Raw genomic sequence first — 9,988 nt, forward strand, 5'->3', positions numbered from 1 at the left:
GGGGTCGCTTGTTTCGTTCTGTTGTACGCGGGGTCTCTATGAGTCGGAACCGACTCGATGGCATCAAACAGCAGCTCCGTCCTTTCCCCTTCACGATGCTAACTTATACTGGATTTTAGAAATCAAGCGCTGTTTCATTTTAATGAAGAGGCTCTAGCCTTCATTAAGATGACTTGGCCCATTGCAGAGCTAGCTTTCTACCTTTAAAACTGAGGTCATCCAATTGCTGGGTGTCTGAAGCCAGCCAGCCACCGCCCAAAGCTGGGCTCTGCTGCTTTCACGGCACGGCAGGCCCCTGAGGGGCTCTAGGGGACCTCTGGCCAGGCTCTTCGTCAGCATTTGTCACGGCCCCTGGAGGCAGACAATTGCCAGTTACACACGGCCTGTGCTTTTGGAATCCAGTCCAAACGTCATTTGCTCAAACTGAGCTAAATGATAAATCTCTTTTCTGCCGATTGTAGATAAGAGATCAGAGCATGTCTACGATGCACTGTGCTTTTCCAGGGGAGGAGGGAAAATCCTAACACTTAAAAACCCAGCGGCAGCCATCCGTCAGGATGTTTGTCCTGTGATGTGAAGGAGCAAATCTTTACGTCCTTCCCAAACGAAGGTTACTGTCTGGGTCATCTTGGAGTGTGGGAGGCAAAAATGACTTTGTGATGAATTTGGGGTCTACTTTTTTCTCTGCCTACTTGTGATTTCAAGTCCCGCTCGCGTTTTCTGGTTAGCTAACACTGAATTCCAGCCCGCTTTTCTTCAGCAAGCTCTCCTGACAGTCAAACTCAGGTGGGGGGTGGGGGGAGGAGGAAATGGATCTTTAAACAGCTTTTATGATTGCGATAGAGGGAGAAAGGAGGCCCGGCTGGGTGGCGAGAGAGCTGGGTAGTAGGACTTGCGATTTTAAGGTCTGTTGTGCACATTTAGAAAAGTTAAACATGGAAGTACTTTCATAATGGTCCTTTAGAGCAAGATGTGATTCCAGCTGCTTCTCAGGGACCAGTAAGGAGCTTTGGGGGCTGAACACTCCCTCTGGATTGGGAGATTGGCACAAGAGGAAAAGACAAGGACCCCGCTGATAGAATAGCAGAAAAATACGGTCTCCTTCCATTTCCCGGGACCTCAGGTTGAGGTGGGCTGCAAAGATGCTCTGTGGTGATGCGCCCCTCCCGGCTGAGGAAACCGGAGGGGGCTTTGCCAGGGTTTGAGAGCCTCCAGGGCCTCTCTCCCCAGAAAAATGTCCTAACCCTGTGCCCAGCCCGTGACCTTTTCCACCTGAGAAGCCTTTGGTTTGAAGCCATTATCTCTAGGAGACTCTTGCTAAACGCATGTCCCAGGCTAATGGCACTCCACCAAATGGCTGCAGTTACACAGATTGATCACACCAGCTGTCTAAGGCAGGGCCCTAAGGTGATCTCCCTCCTTCCCTTTTCTCTTCCCTCCTTCACGCTTGATCGCCTCCCATTTTGACCGCTCCAAGTGCGCCCTCCCGCCAGCTCTGTCCCTCCAGCCCGGCTTCCTGCAGCTTCGTAGGTGATCACCCTCCTCTTCTGCTCGGACACCATGGTTGACTCCCCACTGTTTACAAACGTCAGGAAACTCTGCTTCAGAAAAAAAGCCTCGAATTTGTGTGCTGCAACTGATTAGCCCTCTGCTAATGGGACTCCGGCAGCCCGTCTGGTCCAGAAGCAGAGCAGAGGGCCACATGGCCCCATGCACGCGTCTGTGGCATCGCGGCAAACGCCAGGGAGCTGCTAGTTCGTTTCTCCATGTTGTGGCCTTTTTTTAAATTGTGGTAAATATACATGTAACGAAACGTTTGACATTTCCACGATCTTCCCATGTACAGTTTGGTGACATTACGTTCCTCACGTTGTTCAGCCGTCTCCCTTACCCCTTCCCAAATTAGACCCTCCCCCTTACCACACGCTCAGTGTCCCCTGAGCACTGAGTCATCCTTCCCCCCTACCCCGTCCTCCCTCCCACCCTGGTAACCACTAATAAACTTTGGTCTCTGTATTTCATGTAAGTGGAATCATACAGTATTTCTCCTTTTGCGATTGACTTATTTCAGTCCGCGTAGTTTTCAAAGCAGGAACGCAGACAGATGCTTGTATACCAGTGTTTACTGCGGCAGTATTCACAATAGCCAAAAAGCGAAGAGCATCAATGTCCATTGGCAGGTGAATGGATACACACACAACTGAAGTCCGCGTTACAGTCTTTAGATTTGTTGAACCTTCAGTTCGTGGACACACCCTAGTTTCTCTGTGTGGTTGCCCGTTTCCAGCTAGATTCTGGGGCGGCCTAGGGAGATAGCACAAACCCGTTCCCTGACTCCTTCCCTGTGCTGTTCGGACTCTCTGTAAGATAGGGAAGCACCCCTTAGCTCAGCGGCTTGCTGTGAGGTGGTCAAGTGGAATTGACGCCCCATCAGATCTGGCCCCAGCGTTCCCGTTATTCCCCGCCTCGCCCACGTGGCTGTGTGCTGAGCAGGGCCTGGAAGGGCTTCTCGCATACTGGAAGCACGCGCGCGTTTCTTGGCTTCAGGCCACACTGTAGTAACATCTCAGTTCTAACGGGCATTCTCTGAAGACCTGCTCGTCTTCCTGGCCATCACCCCGCCATGTCTGCTCCCCAGGGTCCACCCTGTTCTGTAAACCTGTCTGGCTCTGTCCCTTAGTATTTTTGTTTCCCCCCCAGGTGTGTAGATTCTTAGGAGCGGGAAGGACTTTGGAAGATTCCTGTGAGCCGTCACACTGTAAGAAAATCAGCCTTGTTTCCTGCCCCCAGTAAAGGTGGTCGTTAGCTGCTGTCGAGTCGGCCCCCAACTCCTGGCCACCCCAGGACAACACAATGACTTGCTGCCCGGTCCTGCCCCGTCGCCATGATTGGTTGCAGGTCAGACCATTGTGACCCAGAGGAGATGCCCGTTCATTCTGGCACACTCCTATGTTCAACTTGTTGTCAACGAAGATTTAACTCCTGTGACCCCTGTCAGCATTGACGTCCCAGCTCTCCTCTGACCTTGGTTGAGTGACCTTGTAGAAATCAGCCAGCTGCCCCAAGCCAAGGTGCCTCGCTTGTAACCCTCTGGGGGCTGGCAGGTTGGAAGGGGGCCCCTTCAGTTCACCCTGTGTCCAGGGTTCCTTCTGTCCAGGGAAGCAGTGCAAAGAGAGATGGTCTCCGATCTCCTTTCCCCCAGCCTGGGCTTATCCGTTCTCTGGTTTCGGCCTCAGTGGAGGCGAACAGCACACCGACAACATCGTTTCTGCAAGAGCCATGAATGAATCTACCTCCAAACGTTTTAACAGAGGAGCGATGGAGCAGGGAGCCCTGGTGGCGCAGTGGTTAAAGCGCTCTACTGCCAACCCAAAGGTCGGCAGTTGGAATCCACCAGCCACTCCACAGGAGAAAGATGTGGTGGTCTGCTTCTGTAAAGATCACAGCCTTGGAAGCCCTATGGGGTGGTTCTACTCTGTCCTATAGGGTTGCTATGAGGCAGAATCAACTCGGCGGCAATGGGTTTTCAGTGGGTTTAAGATGGGCAGCACTGCTCCCAACAGGTGGATGAAGATGAGTCTGTGGGATTCGTGGTTGGTGAATAGCAGAGGGGGGGCCGTGGGCCTACCCGGGCCCTAACATCAGGGCACATGGTCGGGGGAGCAGGGCTGTAGCAATCGCACCAAAACAGCGCCGCCTTTGGCTTGTTTTCCCGGTGCCTCTCGTGGTCTCTTCCCACGCTTTGCCTGCCGATGTCTTTCCATCTGCGTCAACATGAGAAGTTCAAGAAAACACGCAACGCTGAAAGAACGTCACCTTTCTAGAACAGGCTCAGTCTCTCCAGCCTGCCCCTTTTCTCTCCGTCTTGCTTTTGGTTGGGACTAGAGCTGGGGTTCCTTCGTTCCTGGTCCAGCTCTGCCTGTGTCCTGGTGAAGGCTTTCGGGTCTGATCTGACCCCCTCCCGTCCACACTGTAGGGGAGTCACATTGCTTTTGTGGTTTGGCGGTGGTCTCGTGTGTGAGTCCTTTTGTCTTATTCCCAGCTGCTTCTCTTGGCAAAGTTTTCCATGCTCCTTCTGATTTGGGAAACCTTGAGCTGATAGAGATGTCGCCATACTAACATGATTTCTTTTACCCACTTTGCTGTGGGATGTTGTTTTTTCCCAAGGCCCCTCCAGGAGAAAACAGAAAATGCTTCTCTCCTAGGTCAGCTGTCTTGCTTGTGTGTGCTCCATTAGCCCAGAGTGGTCTGCTCTGTACACAGCCGCAGCCGGCCAGCCCTCCACCCTTCACTGGTTTCTCAGGGAGCAGGGAGAGACGCTGCAGCAATTTCATTTCATCTCTGTTCCCCAGTCAGATATGGCAGGTGGCTTGTCCTGGGAACCGGCGGTTTGGGATGGGGTCTCTTGCAGCACACCCCATGTTCAGGGTTCATCTTGTTCAAGGATGCAGTGCAGAGAAGGGAGTCTCAATCAAAGTGAAGGCCACAGGCAATGAGGACTCCCCACTTCCTCTTGGCTCCACATCCCTCTGCCTCCAGCTCCCACATTGCCATACACAGCCCTTCCCCAGACAAGAAACTGACAGACCAGATTTCCTGCCAGATCCCTCCTGCTTGGTTGAGTTTGTGGTAATTCTGATTTAATTACTGCTTTATCGCTATCATGGCAGACAATCTCCAGTTGTTTCTTATGTCCATGTGTTGGAGGTTGTCGTAGCTAAAGTTCTCAAGCTACTCCAGAAAGGGGTTGAAAGGAAAGGAGACCAAGGAAAATGGTATAATAGATAATAACAGCCAGTATGGACTGAATACTCTCTCTGTGTCAGGCACTGTGCTAAGCACTTTGGATGCATTATTTCACCTAATCCTCATTGCAACTAAGGTAGGGGGGTATCTTCATAGTAGAGATGAAGTAACGCAGGCTCAGGGAGGTTCAGTAGCTTTGTCAAGATCATAGAGCTAGTGTCTTAGTCATCTAGTGCTGCTATAACAGAAATACCACAAGCGGATGGCTTTAACAAACAGAAATTTATTCTCTCACAGTCTAGGAAGCTAGAAGTCTGAATTCAGGGTGCCAGCTCCAGGGCAAAGCTTACTTTCTCTGTTGGCTCTGGGGGAAAGTCCTTGTCATCAATCTTCCCCTGGTCTAGGGGTTTCTCAGTGCAGGGACCCCGGGTCCAAAGGACGCACTCCCCTCCTGGTTCTTTATTCTTGGTGATAGGAAGTCCCCATGTCTCTCTGCTCGCTTCTCTCTTTTATATCTCAAAAAAGATCGACTCAAGATACAACCTAATCTTGTAGATTGAGTCCTGCCTTATTAACGTAACTGCTTCTAATCCTGCCTCATTAACATCATAGAGGTAGAATTTACAGCCTGTAGGAAAATAATGTCAGATGACAAAATGGTGGACAATTATATAATACTGGGAATCATGGCCTAGCCAAGTTTACATGCATTTTTTGGTGACACAGTTCAATCTGTAACAGCTAGAAAGCAGTAAAACTAGAATTCATACCCAGTTGATGTGCCTCCAAAGTCCATGCTCCCAACCGTCCCTCGCTGTCCTCGGGGAAGAGCTGGAACTACAACTTGTTTACTCCAGTTGTCCAGCAGCATTTCTTACTCTGCATCTTCTCTCCTGCCTGTCTTTGCACATGTTAGTTCTCTACTCTGAACTTCCGGGTCCCCAAGTAGAGTGGTTAAGATTAAATTAGAGCATGTGCACCAAGTGCTTTGGTGATGTGCCAGCCACAGAACAGGTACTCAGAAAGGCTTACCTTTCTCACGAAGAGTCTATACAAGGACACTTGGTTCTTACTTGTAAAGAGACATTTGGATGCACATCTTCCACAAAAGACCCCCTTTGCAGGTGACATTACCAAATGTAAAGAATGGCCTTGCTAGAGAATGATGTAGTCAGTGAAGTGAGCCATCTCCTCTGAAAGATTTATGTTTCAGTAGCCAGGGTGAGGCCACCCAACTTAGTCACTGTCATCTAGAGCTGCTGTAACAGAAGTATCACAAGTGGATGACTTTAGCAAACAAATTTATTCTCTCACAGTCTAGGAGGCTAGAAGCCTGAATTCAGGACACCATCTCCCAGGGAACTCTTTCTGTCTCTGTTGACTCTGGAGGAAGGCCCTTGTCATCAGTCTTCCCCTGGTCTAGGAGCTCCTCAGCACGGGGACCCTGAGTCCAAAGGATGTGCTCCAGTCCTGGCGTTTGTTTCTTGGCGTGAGGTCCCTTTCCTTTCTGCCTGCTTCTCTCTTTTATATCTCAAAAGAGAATGACTCAAGACCCGACCTAATCTCAGATTGCGTCCTGCCTCATTAACATCGTGTTGTTGTTAGGTGCTGTTGAGTCAGTTTCGACTCATAGCGACCCTATAGGACAGAGTGGGACTGCCTCATAGGGTTTCCCAGGAGTGGCTGGTGGATTTGAACTGCCTGTCTTTTGGTTAGAAGCCGAGTTCTTAACCTCTGTGCCACTAGGGCTCCCGTTAACGTCACAGAGGTTAGAATTTACAGAACGTAGTATAATCACATCAGATGACAAAGTGCTGGACAGCCACACAATGTTGGGAATCATGGCCTAGCCAAGTTGACACACATTTTGGGGGACACAGTTCAGTCCCTAAGAGTCACCTAGATGGGGAGAAGCAGATTGGAGAGGCCAGATGTGGCCTGACAGTGAGGCACGATGAGCAGCCTGAAGTTGACCTTCTTCAGCTGAGGTGTGTGCCCTGCCTGTTGAAGACCAGGCAGGAGACTCAGAATCTGATTCATTCCCACCCCTCGTACACCTAGGAGCAAACTGAAGCCTTTGTGGTTGGAGGTGATTGAAATCCTGGGGGTTCTTCTCCAATTTGATGTTTCCTCCTGGTTTTCTAGGGACTTGTTTCAAGAGAGGCTTGAGAAATCATGCAGTGTAATTGGATGATTGGTGTGCTTTAATTAAGGCCACGTGATGCAACATGCAGCGCGTTTCAGGTTGATTATAGTGTGGCTGGACAGTTGTCCTGGATAAAGCACGAAGGAGAGGCTCATTTAATAACCTGCAAGGGGAAATTGCCATCTGTAGCTTGGCCTGTGTTGTTAGAGCTATGGGGTAGTTTTTGTATGCCAAAGCTCGCGAGGCTCCTGAATGATCACCCTTAATCTAGCACTGCGTGGGTTGTGTCTTAATGAATAATGATGACCCCGGTAGTTCCCTGGTATTGCAGGGAAACCTCAGTGCACAGAATTAAATAATCTCTTGGTAAATTTTAAATCAGTCTGGTTTCCTTCCAGCCGTCATAACTATCCTCTCTGATCATTCAGCTGACTTGTGCGTAGTTGAATACTTAACCTAATTTTAATAGTAGATTAGTCAGAGCACAGTTCAGGAAGTAAGAAGGAAAATATCTGTAAAAAAGTGCCATATTCCTAGCTCAGATGTAAATTACTTGGCATTTTGGATAATGTGCTACAATTGTATTGAAAACCAACTGTGCAAGGATGAAGTTTTCCTTCATTTTTAAAAAATAAAGACTTTGAAAATTGAGAGTATAGATAATTATACGATGGAAGCATGGCTAGAGTAGAAGAAAGTGCTGTTTTATCATAGTGATGGTTATGCATCCAGATGGCATCCCACAGAAAGCTTTCTAAGAATTGTGATGCGCAGGAACTTATCGAAAGCTGCTTGCGTTGTGTGTTCCTGATTCACGTGTCTGGGTTTTCTTGCCTCACCGGTAACCGCTTAGCACTGGGGACCATTTCTTTCTGTAGGAGCTTCCCTGTCTTGGGATATGATGGGAAGGAAGAGTGACTGTCATGGATTGAATTGTGTCCCCCAAAAATATCTGTCAAGTTGGCTGGGTCATTATTCCCAGTATTGTATGATTGTCTACCATTTTGTCATCTGATGTGATTTCCCTATGTGCTGTAAATTCAATCACTATGATCTAATAAGATGGATTAGCGGCAGTTATACTGATGAGGTATACAAGATTGGATAGTGTCTTCATCCAGTCTGTTTTGAAATATAAAAGAGAGAAGCAAGCAGAGACACATGGGAGCCTCATACCACCAAGAAAGCAGTGCTAGAGGCCCTTGGACCTGAGGTTCCTGTGCTGAGATGCTCCCAGAACAAGGGAAGATTGATGACACGGACCTTCCTTCAGAGCCGACAGAAAAAGTGCTCCCTTGGAGCTGACGCCCTGAATTTGGACTTGCAGCCTACTGGACCATGAGAGAATAAACTTCTCTTTGTGAAGCCATCCACTTGTGGTGTTTCTGTTACAGCAGCACTAGGTGACCAAGACAGTCACCTACTACAAAGCTGTCTCTCTTGAGACTCTTAGGGGTCAGGGATGATTTGATGAGGCAAGTACAGTGTTATCACGCTCTGTGTGTGTGTGTGTGTGTGTGTGTGTGTGTGTGTGTGTGTGTGTTTGAATAAGGAGATAGACTGACATCCAGGACATATTTCTAAAGGACTATTAATAAACAGGGTCCTCAATGCCTCCCTTGAGGGCTACCTTATTTCTCCTGTGGCCTTCCCTGACTTACCGCCCAGCTCCCAGTGAGGTCTTCTGTCCTCTAACTCCAGTGCTGTTTTCCATCTGAACCATACCTCTTAGTACTGCTGATCTACCATCACTGTTCTCAAGCGTGTCCATCTTGTCCCTTCAGCCAGATTGTCAGCTCCTTCGGGGCAGTGACCACATGGGGGATGGCTTTGTTAGCCCTTATGATGCCTAGGACATAGATCCATATATATGGCACATACTTAGCTTGCTGGCCCACTATTAAGAGGAGAAAGCAATCTCCTTAATTAGTCTTCCATTTTTCGGGAAGTGAGGCTGATGTAGATCTGACTTCTCAGTATGAATCTGGTCAATCTTTGGGCTGTCCTTCCTCACCAACCTTCCTCAGAAGCCACAAATGGCCTCACAGTTGGATTATATGGCTGAGTTTTTTCCCTTCTTGGCAAGCTCAAGCCAGCTATGAAGGCTAGGAGGCATTCACGGAATTCTGGCCTCCACCCTGTGTGACAAGGAGGAACCAGCAGACTAATTTTCTCTTCTGCAAAGCTGTACACTGTCAAATGATTCAACACACCGCTAACTTATTAGAGGAGAGGGGGGGCTGAGTATGTGATGCTTGTGTTATCTTTTTGTTTTGTTTTTAATTAACAGACTTTATTTTTTAGGGCAATTTTATTTCATATATAATGAGCAGATAGTACATGTTGTTAGGTGCCGTTGGGTCAATTCAACTCATAGGGATCCTACGTGACAGAGTGGAACTGCCCCGTAGGGTTTTCTTGGCTGTAATCTTTCGGGTGGGAAATCACCAGGTCTTTCTCCCACAAAGCCACTGGGTTCGCAGTCGAGCACTTTACTGTTGCACCACCAGGGATCCTTAGATAGTACGTAGAGTTCCCATAAACTTCCTCCCTCCTCCACTTCACGGTTTTCCCTATTGTTAACATTTTGTCTTCAGTGTGGGGAATTTGTTACAGTGAACTAATATTGATACCTTATTATTAACTAAAGTCCATAGCTGACGTTAGGGTTCACTCTTTATGTGGCACAGTTCCATGGGTTTTGACAAATGCGTGTCATGTATCCATCCTTACAGTATCATATGGAATAGTTTCACTGCCCTAAAAATCCCGTGTTCCACCTATGCATCCCTTCCTCCCCCTCTCCAAACACCTAGCAGCTACTGATCTTTTTACTGTCTCAAGAGTTTTGCCTTTTCCAGAATGTCATATAGCTGGAATCATACAGTAAGTAGCTTTTTTAAACTGACTTCTTTCACTAAGCACTGTGCATTTAAATTTGCTCCATGTCTTTTCATGAGTTGATGACTCATTTTTTTGATCATTGAATAATACTTGATTGTATGGCTGTACCACAGCTTGTTTATTCATTTACCTTTTGAAGGTTATCTTGGTCGCTTCCAGGTTTTGGCAGTTATGAATAAAGCTGCTATAAAC

This window comes from Trichechus manatus, unplaced genomic scaffold, assembly GCF_000243295.1.
Source record: "Trichechus manatus latirostris isolate Lorelei unplaced genomic scaffold, TriManLat1.0 scaffold00014, whole genome shotgun sequence".
Lineage (NCBI taxonomy): Eukaryota > Metazoa > Chordata > Mammalia > Sirenia > Trichechidae > Trichechus > Trichechus manatus.